The sequence below is a fragment of the Fukomys damarensis genome, unplaced genomic scaffold, assembly GCF_012274545.1.
Source record: "Fukomys damarensis isolate Sample0158 unplaced genomic scaffold, DMR_v1.0_HiC HiC_scaffold_37, whole genome shotgun sequence".
NCBI classification, from domain to species: Eukaryota; Metazoa; Chordata; class Mammalia; order Rodentia; family Bathyergidae; genus Fukomys; species Fukomys damarensis.
This window is the reverse complement of record NW_022900949.1, coordinates 53,126,921-53,143,123: the sequence shown is the minus strand read 5'-3', so window position 1 is coordinate 53,143,123 and position 16,203 is coordinate 53,126,921. Positions and strand designations below refer to the sequence as shown.

At 41.8% G+C, this 16,203-nt stretch overlaps 1 long non-coding RNA gene across 1 annotated transcript; it reads right to left on the bottom strand.

Annotated features, from left to right (window-relative positions):
- Positions 1-5,646: 5,646 nt before the first annotated feature.
- LOC104851050 lies at positions 5,647-15,380 on the bottom strand. Its single transcript, XR_777140.2, has 3 exons — positions 15,243-15,380; positions 15,025-15,093; positions 5,647-5,855 (listed from the first exon to the last, which is right to left on the bottom strand). It is a non-coding gene; the product is annotated as an uncharacterized LOC104851050 (long non-coding RNA).
- Between the last annotated feature and the right edge of the window lie 823 nt (positions 15,381-16,203).

The following is a 16,203-nucleotide window of genomic DNA, read 5'->3' as shown; positions in this document are numbered from 1 at the left end:
CATATTTATTGTGACTGTCTGGGGGACAGAACAGTTCATGGAAGATGTTGACTGGGTGGATACATCGGGTGGAGCTTGGAGAGCAGATGTGTGCAGCAGATAGAGATTAAGAATTTTCCCCTGTGGAAAGTGTGATCAGACCATGACAGAGATGATATCACACACACACACACCACACACACACACAAAAGTGCATAGAATAAGAAGAGCAGAGGGTCCAGGGGAAATCCTTGGGGAGATATAGAAAGAGTAGGAAACCAAGAAGGTGAAGGGAAAGTCATCAAAGATGAGAGAAGGAGGACCAGGAGACATCCACTCCTAAGGTTGACCTGTCAATTATCTCTTAATGCTTCCAAGCCCTGTAGCTAAACGTGCTTTTTCTAATTTTATGAATAAGGCAACTCCAGATAGGAATCAAGGAAGCTGACTAGATTTACAGAATCTGAAAACTTTAGACATTGCATTGAAACACGTATTTGTTTTATTTCTCTGAAGTCTATAAACTTCCACTTTATAAACTACATCACAGGTCTCAATAATAAAATTAATATCCGACATTAATGTAGTATGTATTGTGCTATAGGCACAATTAATGTAGTATGTATTGCTCAGCTTTCCTGGTGCTGAGACAAAATACCTGACACTTGCAACTTACAGGAGAAGTTTAATTTGGCTCATGGTTTGAGTCCAAGCTCAGCTGATTCCATGACAAGATCATCATGGCAGAAGGGTGTCATATAGCCATAGGGAAAACTTTTATAAATAGCAAAACCTATAAAGTGTTACAATGTAAAATGGTTTCTGCTGTCTCTGACAGCAGTTTGTTTTGTTTAGCTCAAAACTAACAGGCACTGAAGGCACTAAATGCTGAATGAGGCATTTGGTCTAAACCTGAGATAAGAGTCAAGGTCTTGAGCTCTGATGAGACTGGAGCCACCTGATGGTAAAAGTGTCTAAATGAAAGAACCCATTGCTAACATTTGCTCCCCTGACCCTGAACACCCGCTTCCTATGGGCTAGAATAACTAGGTGAATCTTAAAGGTAAACTCCCCAACTGTAAAGAACTGTTACGTCTGGGTTGAAAAGATTAACTATTCTGTGACCGTGATTTGAACTGTGAGAATGAAATGTATCCACCCAAATGAAGTCAAGGCTGTAAAACCCTATTAAGGGAGGAGTTGTAACCCAGTGTGTCATGGATCCAGGCACGGCTTATGTGCAATCGACCCTTATCGATAAGTAAATTTATTATTTTACTTCCATTCTGCTGCCTTTCTGTGTGTCACTTACTGATTCCTTCTGTAACATAGAGCAAAGCTGTTCGCTTCACGGTGGCCAGGAAGCAAAGCAGAGGGAAAGAGCACCTGTCAGAGATACACCCTCCAAAGGCAAACCCTCAGTGATCCACCTCCAACACCTCCTACAGCACAATGAGCTGTGAAAGTCAGTGGATTAATCCACTGATGAGTACCATGGCCCTGTGATCCAGACACCTATCCAGGAATCTCTTAATCCAATCAAATTGACAATCAAAGCCAACTAGCACAATGCTGTTCTAAAAATTTGAAATATATTCATCCATGTAGTACTTGTAGTAGTGCAGTAATATCCAGTACCAATAGTCTATTTCCATTATCCTCACTTTTTTTCAAAGGAGAAAATTAAAGTACAAGAAATGTGATAAAGGTCACAGCTGGAAAGTACAGTTATTGGATTTGGACATGAAGTCTGGCTCCCAAGTCTGTGCTCCTAACCACTAAACTATACAGCTTGAATTGGTTGGTCTGCAAAATTCCATTCAGCAAAGGTTAATGGAGTATTGTGTACCAGGCATTATGTTAGGTGTTATGACCCAAAAATGAAGTTTCTGTACAAATTGACAGTTCAGTGTCTACTGGAATTGATTCTGATTTTATCTAGGAAATATGATCAATGAGGAAGTAATGAAGCTGAGTTATAGATTATAGAAGATAATTGGGCAGGGGATTTAGCTCAGCGGTTCGGTGGCCTGCCTTGCAAGCGCAAGGACCTGAGTTCAACAAGGAAAAACCCAAAAAAAAAAAAAAAAAAAAAAAAAAAAAAAAAACAAACAAAAACAAAAAACAAAAAAAAAGAGAAGATACTTGAACTGGGAACCAGCCTAGGGAAGTACCAGGCCTTGGTTGGATGCCTCAGTGTACGGTACTTTTCTAGACCCAAGGTTAGCTCTAATAAGTGCACTAGTTTAAGGGCATAGTCCTTGGATATTTCCAGACTTACCTTGACCTGAATTTGTCTCCTCTTGTGTGTTTTCCTGAGAAAGGTAATTTTGTGATGGTTAATTGGGCACTTGTAAGATAGTCTGCATATTTTTAATAAAAAAAAAATCTTAAAGCTTTTATCAATTTCCTTTTTGTGATGAGAACAAATTTAGACATTTATAACTTGGAGGGCTTTATAGAATTGTGGAATTCCTCTAATGGATGACCAGAAAGACATAGATAGCTTTGTAGCCACACAGGGAATAGTGTATTTGTCCTTCAGACAAGGACTTTTGAGTGATATCATGAAATGTGAGAGCTCTCTAAAGAAGCTGAGATCTCTGCAGCTTCTTAGTAAAGTTTTCCTCTCTGTTTTGATAGTTTCTTTCTTCTCCAGTGGTCACCATGAGATAAGATTGTTATGGTGATGGAAAAGGTCTGAATTGAAAGAGGATCTACAAATGTTCCATAGTAGAGAAATATCCCTCTGTTTACAGGCCAAGTTTGAGACAACTTACTGTCTTCCAAAAGTACCAGGCCTCACACTGCCAATGAAGCCTCCTTAAAACCTGTGTGGGTCTTCCGGGTGTGGTGGCATACACTTGTAATCCCAGCACTCAAGAGGCTGAGGCAGGAGGATTGCTGTGAGTTCAAGACCAGCCTGGGCTACATAGTGAGTTCCAGGTCAATATGGTTCTATGTTCTCATAGTGTTCCATGACCACAACTCATGAGGGTGCTTTGGGAGGGATTAATTCTATAGATATCAGCTTAGTATCATCTGTGTGTTTCACATGACATCCAAAGATGATTTCTGAAACGGCTGCGTCTTAGTCTATTTGGGCTGAAGTTACAAAATACCATAAAATGAGAGATTTATAAACCATAGAAATTGATTTTTCACAGTTCTGGAGGATGGGAAGTCCAACATCAAAGTGTCAGTAGATTCTAAGTGTGGTGAGTGCCCATTTCTTTGCTCTGAGATGGTCCTTCCTGTTGTACCTTCAGAGGACACTAATTCCATTTATGAGGCTATGCCTTCATTACCGAGTCACCTCCCAGAGGCCCCACCTCCTAATACCATCACACTGGGATTAGATTTCAGTGTACAAATTGTGATAGGATAGGGGCACAGACATTCAGGCCATCCCAAGTTGTATTTACTGTTTGAGGCTGGATTAGCTCTATTTTATCAAAAGTACTTGAGACAGATCTGACATATTCACAGCTCTGATATCTCTTTTGCTCTTATGCTGGCTACTTATAGACTATACTATACTTCCATGCAAATATTTATTTGTTTGCTTATTTATTAGTGCCTGTTTGAAGTACATAATGATTACACTTATCATGGGAAGTTGGTACATGTCCTTATTTCTTTTACTGTCCCCTATTTTTTCTATCTCTCCCTGTTCCTTCCAACTTTTGATTCCATTCCCATCTGCAAAAGCTGTATTTCTATTTTTTCTTCAATTCTTTCTTCATTGCCTTTCTTTCCTCTCCCTCCTCTCTCCTTCCATCTCTTATTTCCTCTCCCATTTGAAAAAGAACTCTCTCCTTCCTATTATCTGTTTTATTTTGTTCTTCATGTATATTTTGGGGGTTTCTCATATAAAAGAAGCCATGCAATATTTAAGCATGTGCATCTGATTTATTTTACTTAAAATTATGGTCTTAAGGTTCATTCATTTACCTACATTTGTCTCATGTCACTGCAGCTAATATTTAATTCTCCATACATCAGAAAGCACTGCCCAAACCCCTCTCACCTGTGATCCTGAGGTCTGGTATCCCATTCGTATCCCATCCATCCATCCATCCATCCAGCCATCCATCTATCCTTCCATCCACCATTTACTCCAGCCATCCACCAGCTAAGCATGTACTTTATTATGAGGACAAGGGAATAATTCAGATATATCCCTCAGGTTGCTACAAGGCTGTTAGAGAAGACAAGTAGAAAAGCAATAATTTCAGCATAGTGTTGTAGATTCTATAATAGATGCACATCAAAGCAAAAAATAGACTGGGCCATGCATTCTGCTCAGAATGACAATCATCACAGACTGTGAGGGTGAGAAAAACTAGCTAGAGGAAGGCTTTATTTTCCGTGGGGCAAGAGGGAATACTTCCTTATTGAGGCTTTACATTTCAGAGGGGAGGAGCTGCATTTTCCTTTGTAAGAATATCTTGAGCAGGGGGGCTGGAAAACTGGGTCTGAAGGAGCCCGGGAGGAATCTGTGAAGAAGATGAGAGTGAGTAGAAGGTATTTTAAGGCTACAACAGTGAACAGGGCATGTTCCAGCCCCTCCTTTGCTCACTTGAGTACTTTCTTCCTTACCTACCTGGATGGTTTTGGCAAGGACATCAGTTTTTGTTTTGTCAAGTGAAAGACAATTTACGAGAAATGTGGCCTGGAGGCCTGAGATGGCAGGAAGAGGAGGAGAGAAGTCACGGGAACCGGCCGCAGTGGGAAGACAGAGTATCTCAGATCCCTCAGCAGCCCCAGCCTCTGCATGACCAGGTCAGAACACAGAAAGCCCGGGGACACTGCGCCGTTGCTGGATTGTATTATTTTAACACTGTTGTGAAATGATTGGAACACAATTTGAACAAATGCGGTTTTATACTTTGGAATACGCATCATGAACTTCACGTTTTGCTCTTGTCCATATTCTTAGCTCAGGGAATCCTGGCAAAGTGATGAGCACTGGCTCTAGCCTGGGGCGATCCAGACTCCCTCATCTCGTGTCAGTGCTCAGGGCTCTGCTGTGTTGGGAATTCTGGGGTGGGGTCCAGCTGCTCTCCGGCTTCTAGAAGGACCAGAGAGGTCTGTGCACTCCAAACACCTAGTCTCTCTCCTCAGGGACCTCCTTCTTTCCTCACATACAAACAGACCCACTTCTGCTCCACCTTCTGGGCCATATGGTGAGCTTTGATTTCCCTCACTGCACAGATTAGGTCCTATCCTGTATCTGCTCCCCTGAATAGATAGTTATTACAAGTTATTATTCATGTTTCCAATATACTTTTTCCAACATATTCTGATGAAAGTTTTCAAATATGGAGGAAAGTTGAAAGAATTCTGCAGGATACCCTTGCATCCCTACCCTTTTCATACATCTACACTTTAGCCTTCTAGCCACCTTATTTTGCAATGTGCTTCTGAATTAAATATATTCCAAGATAATTTTATAAAGATTTACATGAAGTAGTAAGAAATAATGCAGAGAAATCTTGTGCACCTGTACTCAGTTTTCTCCAGGGATAACATCTTGCAAGGCTGCAGTACAGCACCATGACCAGGACAATGACGTTGGTGTAGTCGGATATAAAACGTTTCTAGCACCTCGAGGATCTCATGTGGTCCCCTTTATAGCTATACTCACTTTCCTCCTACCTGTCTTCCTAAGTTCTGGCAGTCACCACTTTCTCCAGTTCTATAGTTTTGCATTTTGAGAATGTGACACACATGCAATCGTGTAGTGTGTGGCCTCTGGAGATTGGATTTTATTTTTAATTCAAGACAATTCTTTGGCTATCATCCAGGTAGTCGTGTGCATCTCTGTAGTTCACTGCTAACGTGTCAGTTTCACCCCAAGATCCCTAACAAATCTGTGGAAAGAACATATTATTAATTAATTTATTTTGGGGACAGATGAACCTTTATTTTTAAAATAACACTTCAAATAAAATGGGTAACGGTCAAGTGCTCAAATCGTGAAGAAGTAGTTGAAAACTTAAGACTCCAAGCTGTAGTCTTCTAACCTCATTTTCTATCCAATGGCAAAAATTCACACATCTCAGTATGGAACATATTATTTAGAATCTCTCCTTTTAAAAAAAAAATCAATGCATAGAGGGTTTGACACTTTGTGGTTATTGGCCACAACTGTTTTGAGAACTTTTCAGCATGAGTTTTGTATGTGTGAATTTGAGAAGGGCATAAAAACGTCAGTGGCTACATTCATCTTTCATGAAATATTTGAACTTTATGCTGCACTAAAACAATAAATTGTCTCTGTAATAAGACATGGGCAATTAAACAAGCAAGAGGAACAATTCATGCAGCTTGAGTTGAATGGAAGCAATGCCATGGCAGTAATGTAATCACAGTCCAGGAGCCAGAGGAGGGATGTGTACCCAGGAGAGGTGACTATTGGATATTTCTTTACATTATGTAGAAGGAAAGTGTAATTTAATTTGCAAGCAGCATTCTTTAGAAGTCAATTAGGGGGGTGAAGTGAGGGCAGGGACAAGGGGAAAACATGGGAACCAAGACCTGTTATGTAAAGATCCCAGTAATGAATGTAACTGTACTGTATACCTAGAATGTACCAATAAACTCGATAAAAAGGAAAAAAAAAAGAAATCAATTAGAAGTTTATTCCAAAGAGGGTAAATGCCAGTGAGAAATTTATGGAATTTTCCACATAAGAATGGAAAATTCACATCTAGCGCTCAAACCCTGCCCCCTGCCCTCCCATCTCCAAAGCATAGACTTCTGGGAGAGGGATACGTTGGCGGCCTGGTGGGGCTGAAGTAAAAGGCCCTATCTCTGACCATTTCCTCAAAAGGGAGTCCAGACACAAGAAAAGTAGATCTTCTTTCAGGAACAACAGGCCCCCTTCTATGAGGCAAGAGACAGGTGAGTGAAGGGCGGAGGGGACTTCCCAGTGAGTTCTGTGTAGGGGTGGAGACCTGTAACTCTCAACTGGGAAGATGCTGATCGATCGAGATGCCTGGGACTGATGCCCCTTTGCAAGTTTTATTGAGTTTACCCATAGACACAGAAACCTGGGGTGATCCTACAGGGAGTACACATAAGGGCCGGCAGGTACCGGCTGGTGGAAAAAGGTCCTGCCCTAGAATGCAGGGAAATGCTTCTTTATATCTGTCTCTTTTTTCAGCTACCTGGTTCTTGTACAGACTGCCTGGCATGTCTCAGTGTGCTATGGACTTGCTTCTGCAGAAATCTCTAACTCAGATTCTCCTTCATATATTTCTTGGAACAACGGAACATATGAGTGGCCCATGTCTGTGAAGGCAGTGTGCACATGGATACAAGAACATAGACTGTGCTAGCAGGACTTCCCAGGGCATCAGCACTGCAGGTCAATGCCTGGTTTGCAAGTAGGTGCCTGTATTACACTAAACAATAATAGCTTTTCTTTCTCAGTTCCAGGAATTATGTTAAATGTCTATCAGACATTACCTCATTCAATGCCCAAAGTGATCTTGAGAGATAGTTTTCATGAAAAAAGGAGGTAGAACTGGAAACTGAGTATTACAATGACTGAATAATTTTCCCAAGGTCATACTAATAACAGGGATCAGGCTGGGGATTGATTCCAGAGTATATGATTCTAAAGCCCACGGTGGTGACTGTTCTAGTACACTGCCTCTAGAAAGCAGTAGGTAATTATACAAATCCAAAACTCATCTAGGGACCCATCGAGGCAGGAAAAGTAGCCTAAGTACCCCATTCTACAGAGATAAATGCCTTCTGCTCCTCAGAAGCCACACACATTTCTTGGCCCTTCCTAGCTGAAGAGGATGAAACAGTTTTGTGGAAATTTTGGATCACTAAGAAGAGATGCACCTGGGATGCTCAATTTGATCTTTATTCCATTACATAGGATTTGTTTGGAAAAGTCAACCCTGTGAGGGTGGGAGAGATGAAGCCTTTGTAGCAACCAGATAAGTGGTATGACTTTCAAACTGGAAATTAGAAGGATTTGTATTAGCACACTAGATGGGGTCCAGGAAAGGAAGCAAACTCTCAATGTTCTTACTGTGTCTATGAGAAATTTTTACCCAGCACCACAACAGACAGGAGGTAGTAAACCTGCCTATCACAGTGGATGCTGTCACAGTAAAAAGCCAGGTGCAAAAAGGTATTCTAGATCCCTCTCTGGAAATTGCAAGTGCATCTCTCAGAAAGCGCTGACTTAGTGCCCCAGCCCTGAAGGGATCATTCAGCTTCTTTCAAGGATTCATTCACAAGATCCAGGCCCTGCAAGGGACTGCCTTAGGTCCTGCTCTGCCTTGCAGAGGTCTCTCTCAAACAAGGCTCAGCCAAGCAGGACTCTGTCTTGAGGAAAAGCAGTCATTACCAGGGTTAAGAGGCCTGAACATACAAATACTTTAGATGATTGCTGTTATCGGGAATTGTGCTATAAAGCATAAGCTTTTCCTTTAACCAATTGATTTCTCCATGCATATTGTATCTGAACCCAAGATAAAGACTCATTGCTGGTTTGAGGTAAGATTTCATTTCTGGCCCAGAAAACAAGACCATTTAGGGAGGCAGCAGGACATTGCTCAGTTAACATCACTTCATCTCAGCAGAGGACAGTGGTTAAAAAGTCAAGTTTCTGAGTTGGGAGTTGGGTTTGAGTATCAACTCTGCCACTTGCTAAGTGTGTCTTTGTTGAGCATATGATTTTATTTCTCTGGGTCTCAGTTTTCCCACATTATCAATAAGATGAAAGTGAGAACATTCATTTCTTATAATCATGGCAAGAACAGTTGAGAGTAAAACAGTAGCTACTAGAGGCTGGAGAAAGTGAGGCAAAGAGAGATAGAGAGAGATTAGGGAACCGTTACCAAGTTATAAGACACTGAAAAAAACAGTTCTCGTGTTGTTTCATACAGTATGGTAACTATGGATAATGATAATGTACTCTGTAGTTCCTAAAGGCTAGAAGAAAGGATTTTGAGTATTTTTTCCATACAAACACACACACACACACACACACACACAACAACGTATGGGGATATATCTGGAAATATTACGCGATACCCCAGAAATATGCACAGCTTTTATGTAAGTTAAAAATAAAAGAATAAGATTTTAAAAAGATAGAATAGAGATAAAGTATGTAGGTGCTAGGCCTGAAATATGAGTTAACTGCTATTATTGCTATTCTTGATCTGCATCTCTTTATCCAACATTATTGAGGCCAGCTGTGCCCCACAAATCAGATAATTTTGGAATTTAGAAAGGTGACATAGCATGTGCAGTTTATATACTATGTAGCACCTCCTTCAGAGGTGAGGGCACTATTACATAATCACAAATGTTATTTCTGTGGCTAAACTGGAGCATTTACATTAAGTGATATAAAATTCTTTTCTACCAAATGTGTCTGAGCATCAAACTTATGAAAAGGTTTACTCTTTTCAGAGCCTTCTGAATTTTGGATAAAGGGTTATTGACCTTTCTCTCCAGTGACTGTGCAGTGGGATTTCGTGTCTAACTCAAAGATGATGCGCTTCCTACTTGGGTCCCTTGAACTTTGTTCCTAACCAACAGGGGGTTTCAGCAGCAGAAGGTTCCTATCTGGAATTTGTCCATGGGCCTCCAGAGAACCTCCCAGCTGAATCTTGGGATGGCTGATAGTTCACAGAAATCAGGGTTTGCTGTTAATACCTAGCTGATGGCATGTCTGGGACCCACTGTCTGAGGGCCAGGGCCTGCCCGGGTCTGTTTGCTAGCTCCTAATACCGTGTAGGTGATGCTTACTCCCAGTTGAACTGCTCCCAGTTTGAACTGGTGATAGATCCCTAAAGGCTGCTAGATAATCACAGACACCCAAAAGTTACCTTCATAATCAAGTGCTTTATGAGCCAGAACCACATGTCTGCCTAAAGCCTTTCCTAATGAAAATAAAGGGCCAACCTACAGTATAGCACTGCCTATTCAAGAAACAACCAGAATAAAGGGTGTCTCTCCCTGGACATGTCCTGTCCTGCCCCTGTGTATGGTCTACTTTAGAGAGGAAATAGATCAGAATTTCAAAATGAAGAAAAATATTAATATTGTGAGTTGTCTAAATCTCTTTCCTAATCTTGGTTTGAGATAGTCAATGGTTTGGTTTTTATTTTTCCTTTTTATAATGAGAAAAATTCCCTAGTCAGACAAACAGAAAGCCTGCCTTCTGCATGATTACACATCACCCTGGCCTTCTGGTTTTCCCATTAACCTCAGCACTTTAGGTAATAGAAGCAGCCTCTTTGTGTTGGATCAACTTGGTGGCACTGATAAACTCAAGCTGCTGGGTCTGCAGTAATGGGGCCCTGTCCGGGCTGCCCTGAGTCTTGTGACAATCTGCTCTGGAGGCACCAAGGTCTCACTCATCACAGACCGTGCTGTGGGTCTCCTTAGCTAGCCAGCCTTCAACAGATAATTACACTGAAGGATGTAGGTATCACTAGAACTCATAGGGTCTTTTGCAATGAGAATGAGACACTCAGTGAGCTCCAAATCTGCTCACCAGGCAGCCTCCTAGGATTGGACAAGTCTTAAACATTGGCTCCATGTTCCGATGGGAGGTTTAGTTCTTAACTTCAGACACATTTGGGGGAGTGTCTAGAGAGACAACTGAGAATTAAAATCATAGAAGAGGTCCTGAGAATAGTGATCATGACTTATATATTATCTTTCTGAGTATACCTTGTGCTTTCGTCCATTACCCTCAGGTGGTATTAATTTATGCCTTCTGTGATACAAAACATTTTTTCAGCAACCGGTCAAGACTCAGTTACAGAGACACAAGGAAGAAGAGCAAGTCTCTCCCTGTGGTTTCTTTGTTGACTGGTGGTATATGTGAAGTGAATCTCAGTAAAAGACAGAGCTTGTATGAAGCCCGGGCCTTCCTACCTTCTCATCTGTCCCCTATTCTCCATCTGTTGTCAGTTTAGTCCCACGCAGTGTACAAGAGTCCTAGAGTCAGTGCCAGTTTACATTCTGTTCTTCCTGCCCGCAGTGGCCACATCTATTAATGCATATAATAATATTTAACTCACTTGGAAGTTGAGGATCCAAGAGCATGGGCCAAGTAAAGCGCTGGGCACACAGAGACATCTGTAAGCTTCTCTTTCCTCTCCTCCTCTGGATGATCTGGATGAGGATGGCACTGTCTTCCTCACAGACTCACATAAAATGATATTCAGCATTGTTCCTTTCTTTCTCTTCCCCACATTCATTGGTGTTGGCTTTTAGGTTTTCAGTTAGAAAGCACCATTGAAGCAGGCGCCAACTCTGCCCCTGCAACTGCTCAGGACACTCAGAAACATGTTGATCAAATCATATGGAAATGCCTCTTGATGTATTGCCTCTGAATGCATCAAGAATCTCTCTCCTGAGTTATCGAGGTAATAATAATAGACGTGGAAGGAAGCTCATTTTCAAGCTAACAGTATCTAGACCACTTTAAGACTAGGAACTATTGGCAAACTAACTATGGGGTTTGGGTTGGAAAAAGGTGAAAATCTACTATTATCCAGTGGTTCTCATAATGCCCACAAGTTGATTCTCCTTGGGATCTTCCACTCCCTGCCTCACTGCATGAGCTAGTGACCTAACAGACTTTAATGAGCAGTTTAATGTTACGCACTTGCCAGCCAGGCGATGCGCAACATCCGCCAGGGGGCGCCGTAGGCAGCTAAACCTGCAGATTGCTGAGAAGTCTAGCCATAGGGCAGCAAAGCACCTGAACTTGTAGATGCTGAAAGCCAAATGGATGTATTTGATTGTTTGCATCTAGATGTTTGCTAACAGCAGGGAAAGTATGAGAGGCAGGATAGAGTAGCATTCCCAGAACAACATCTGGAGCTGGACTGCATGGGTTTGAAGCCAGGCTGGCTTGTCGGCTTACAGTTGTTGACAACATCATCTACACCCCTTCTTCTTTCATTTTCTTGTCCATAAAATAGAGAAAATAACAGTGCCTACTGCCCCTGTGGCCACAGTGACCTGGAGTGAGCAGAAATGACCCTGAGTTCCACCATCCAACATGGTATATCCACAGGGAAGTGTCAGTGCCAACTAAGAAGACTGCAAGAAGCAGCAGTCCCAGGAATATCCCTGCTCTGAGATCCCCTTCACAAACGGCTGGCTGCCCAGCCAGAGCTGAACCCTCAGCTGCCCGGAAGAGTGGGGCATCATAGAATGCACCAGGGGGCAGGCTTTCCACTTCATTTCCCCATCTCTAGAACGCCGAGATAGGGCTCGCTGTGAACGGTGAGCAGCAAACCGCAAAACATTAAAAAACACATCAAGAAAAAGAACTCTGGAAACAAGATCACTCCTCGATAAAATGCCACCTTGTTTTCTTAAGAAGCTTTGAATTCTCTGAAAGAAGGAACTGTGGTTTGAAAGGTTACCTGCGGGAAACCTGGAGCTTTTAAAGCCCTGGGCTTTAATTAAAACTCACTCGTGCAAAACTAATGTGTGAGCCCCGAGGTCCCCTGCATTCTCTCAGGGAAGGCAGGTCAGAAAGGGTCTTTGATGAGAAACTCTAAAGCACTCAGCTGCGTATGCGCGATCCTCTCTGCCCTCCTTCCCTACTCCCTTTGAAAGGCCATGCACCCTACTCTTCAAACATTAATGTACTGGGAACCCAAATGTCCATTATCCCAGAAGTAACCATGTAATGGTCACCGTAGTATTATCAAGTGGGCCGTGGTTGGAGTCAATACATTAACTGAATTAAAATAGGTTCCCAGTTATTAAATTCAACTTTAAAATTTGTAGCAAAAGCAGTAGGTGAATCTTGGTGAGAATCCTCCACAGCCAGATGGATCTCCTTGCTGTACAGGCTGAGTTCCCCTTCACTCACACTGGGTCGCCTCTGCTCATGCTGTTCAGAGATGGCTCAAATGGCTGCATCACTTCATCCTGCCTCCTGTGACTATGTCTGTGAGGCTATTTTTATAGTCTTGTCCTCCCAGGGACTCTACATCCCTGGTTGTTAGAAACAACTCCAACTCAACATCAGTCTCAATAGGTTCTGCCCTCAACACTATCCTTGTTCCTGTTTTCATGGGTCTGAGCCATTTTATAAGGCGCTGAGGACGAAACTGGCTCATAGACATGCTTTCTTGACCTACTCAGTGTTTCAGAGATTGTTGAACTAGTAGTTGTATAAAGATCAGGAGGTTTTTACATATCAACTCAGATTCTTATTTAAGAACAAGAATATCTAGTTTATGGGCCAACACTCTAATCAAGCCACAATTATCTGAGTTCTACTTTTAGTGAGATCTGAGCCTCCTCACTTTTCCACAACACTTCCATCCTTACCTCCACTTGGCCCAGGGATGGAGCTTTCCAACTCAAGGTGGAGGGGTACAATTGTGACCAAAGTGACCTTTGTAGTGCCTAGGAAGAACACTCAAGACATCTAACAGTGAAACAACTGGAGGACTGGGGAGTTTGCATCTTTTCTTACATAGTATGGATATGAATATAGACAAAACAACGGTAGGTGCTGAGACTCAGGAAAGTTTGGTTCCTAATACTGAGGTCTCTCAGTTAATAGGAGTGCTTATACCTAACAAGGACTGGGCAATTTCTGCTCACAGGAATGTGAAAACAAAAACACTATGTCTTACCAATGATAAGTGTTACATTTTCTCAGCCATATTTATTTAGTTTTTTTTTTTTTTTACTTCCTAAATTTTAGCCCCTTAATTAGTTTTGGAAAATTACTGCAAGACTCTATTTTTGATCATCCTGCCACTGGGGCTGATAAATGAATCCTTTTATGTATGTTGAGTCATCAAATGAAGGTTTTGGAGAGAATCTTGTTTCCAGGCCACGTGAGTTGCTAATGTGCTTCTTAGTTGAGGAAGATTTGATTTTGTTTCTTGCTTTCTGTTGTAAGAACTTTTCAAATTCAAAGTCATAATATCCAAGCTTCCCCTGAACTCGATATTTCATGAACATTTTTATTTTCTTGCCCAAACATAGGTGCCCTAGCTTTCTAAGGAAAATGCTCCCCTTTCTCCCTTACGTACTGCAGACTGGGAGATAAGCACCTGGAAAAGGCGTAGAGATTATCATAATCTTATAATAAGGCAAGGGTCGGTTTGCTTAATGCATTTTCCTCTTTCCTATTTTGGTCATGTGCAAAGTAATTAAAAAATCTTTTCTTTTCTAGTGACTGTTGAATAGTAACCAGTTTTTCCTGGATCTCAGAAGACCATGGAGCAGGTGCCACCGTGGGTTGAATGAAGATGAATCTAATAAGAAAAGCTGTTTCCTAGGGCAGGTTACAGCTCGGGGGACAGCCCTTCGGGAGCATAGTTGCTCAGTTACTTTGTCAAACTCTCCTTGATAGGAGAACACATCCCTAATCGTGGCACATAATTGCTTCTAGAGGAGTGTGAGGTCAGCCAACTTCTGTTTGAGCATTCTCTCCTTTTACAGGAAAGTAAGAGGAAACCGAACTCTGGAGACACATCACTGCGATTAAATCCTGGCTGACCATTTTATCAGAAGTGTGACCTTATTCTCCTTGATAGGAGAACACATCCCTAATCGTGGCACATAATTGCTTCTAGAGGAGTGAAGTAAGAAGCTGTGCTTTACAAAACAACCTTTGCTCTAAGGTTAGAAAACTGGTCAGTGCAACAGGGCTCAGCCAGAACTAGCTCCCATGGTGAGGTCAGCCAACTTCTGTTTGAGCATTCTCTCCTTTTACAGGAAAGTAAGAGGAAACTGAACTCTGGAGACACATCACTGCGATTAAATCCTGGCTGACCATTTTATCAGAAGTGTGACCTTGGATGAGTTGCTTCTCTGGACTATGGTTTTCTCATCTGTAAAATGTACACAAGGTCAGTATCTGCTGTTTGGGGTTTGTAAGGATTAAATGAGTTACCATGTATAAATTATTCATAACAGAGCCAGGCTACAATAAATTCTTAAATGTGCCTCATTATCTGTAGGACTATTCTTCACCGCATTACCACCTCGTTCCCCGGATTTTCCTACCTGGCTTTGGATTCCCTGAATGGGCACATTCATCCGACTTCACTTCCATTACGATCCGCTTCTCCTATCCTGATGGAATTCAGAAGTTCACAATATGCTTTTCTACTGTCAATCTCAGGTAGTCTTCATATCTGCCCTGAGTACTATCCCCACTCTGCCTGGTATTTTCTCTCCTTTGTGGCTTCCTCTGAGCCTTGAAGACGTGGAAACTGGCTTACCTGGAGTCTATCTAGAAACTGACATCTTTTCTGGTTTCTGTAAGAGTAACAGCAGAGAGGTGCACGTAGAGGAATGTGAAGGGGAGGAAGAGCAGAAAGCTTGTTTCTCCCATGCCAGTGGGAGAAGGCAGGAATCTGGCTCCCCACCAGGCATCAGGCATTCTCCTGAGAATCCCGCCACACTGGTGCAGCAGTTCATGACCTCACAAACACTGGGGTGGGATTGTGTTGCTTGCATCCGCTCTGCTCCTCTAAAGATCTTGATCCTCTAATTCCTTCTTTGAAATTCCTTCCCATTCGGAATACCAAGAATGTTTTTTTTTTTTTATTTTCCTAACAAAAGCCAGACCAGTGCAACTACTTTATATTGGGTAACTCATGTAGACTTCTCACTATATGCTATTCACTGTTTTAAGCATTTCACATAGATTAACATATTTAATCCTTATAACCATGTAACGTGAAAGAAAGCAGTATTCCATTGATATCAATGATAAGGAACCCAGGGAACTTACCTGTGTATGGTTATTACTATGCCCTACTTACTCAGTTTATTGCGTGTTTGCTACATGTGTAGCCTTGTGTGAAATACTAGAAAGAGCAAGGAGGCTCAGGCTTTCTCAGTTGCACAACTTGTCTAAAGTTAGAGGAGTTTTTCCACTCCTTTCCAACTTTATATTCAATGTTTTTCTAAAACCTTTGGTAGCTCTTAGATGGACACAATATCTTGAGAATAAATGACAAATTAATTGCTACAATTAAGGGTATCTGACTAACAAGTTATTCACCTCCTGTTCTATTTGCTCATTTCATTTTATCAAGGAGACTGCTCCATTCCAAAGTATAACCCTGGCATGGTGCATGTCAAGACCCAGGGATAGTGCAGCACTATCATGTAGGTCAGATGTCAAGGAATAGAGAGGAGAGAGAGGAAAGGAAGACAAATGGGAAAGGAAAGGGG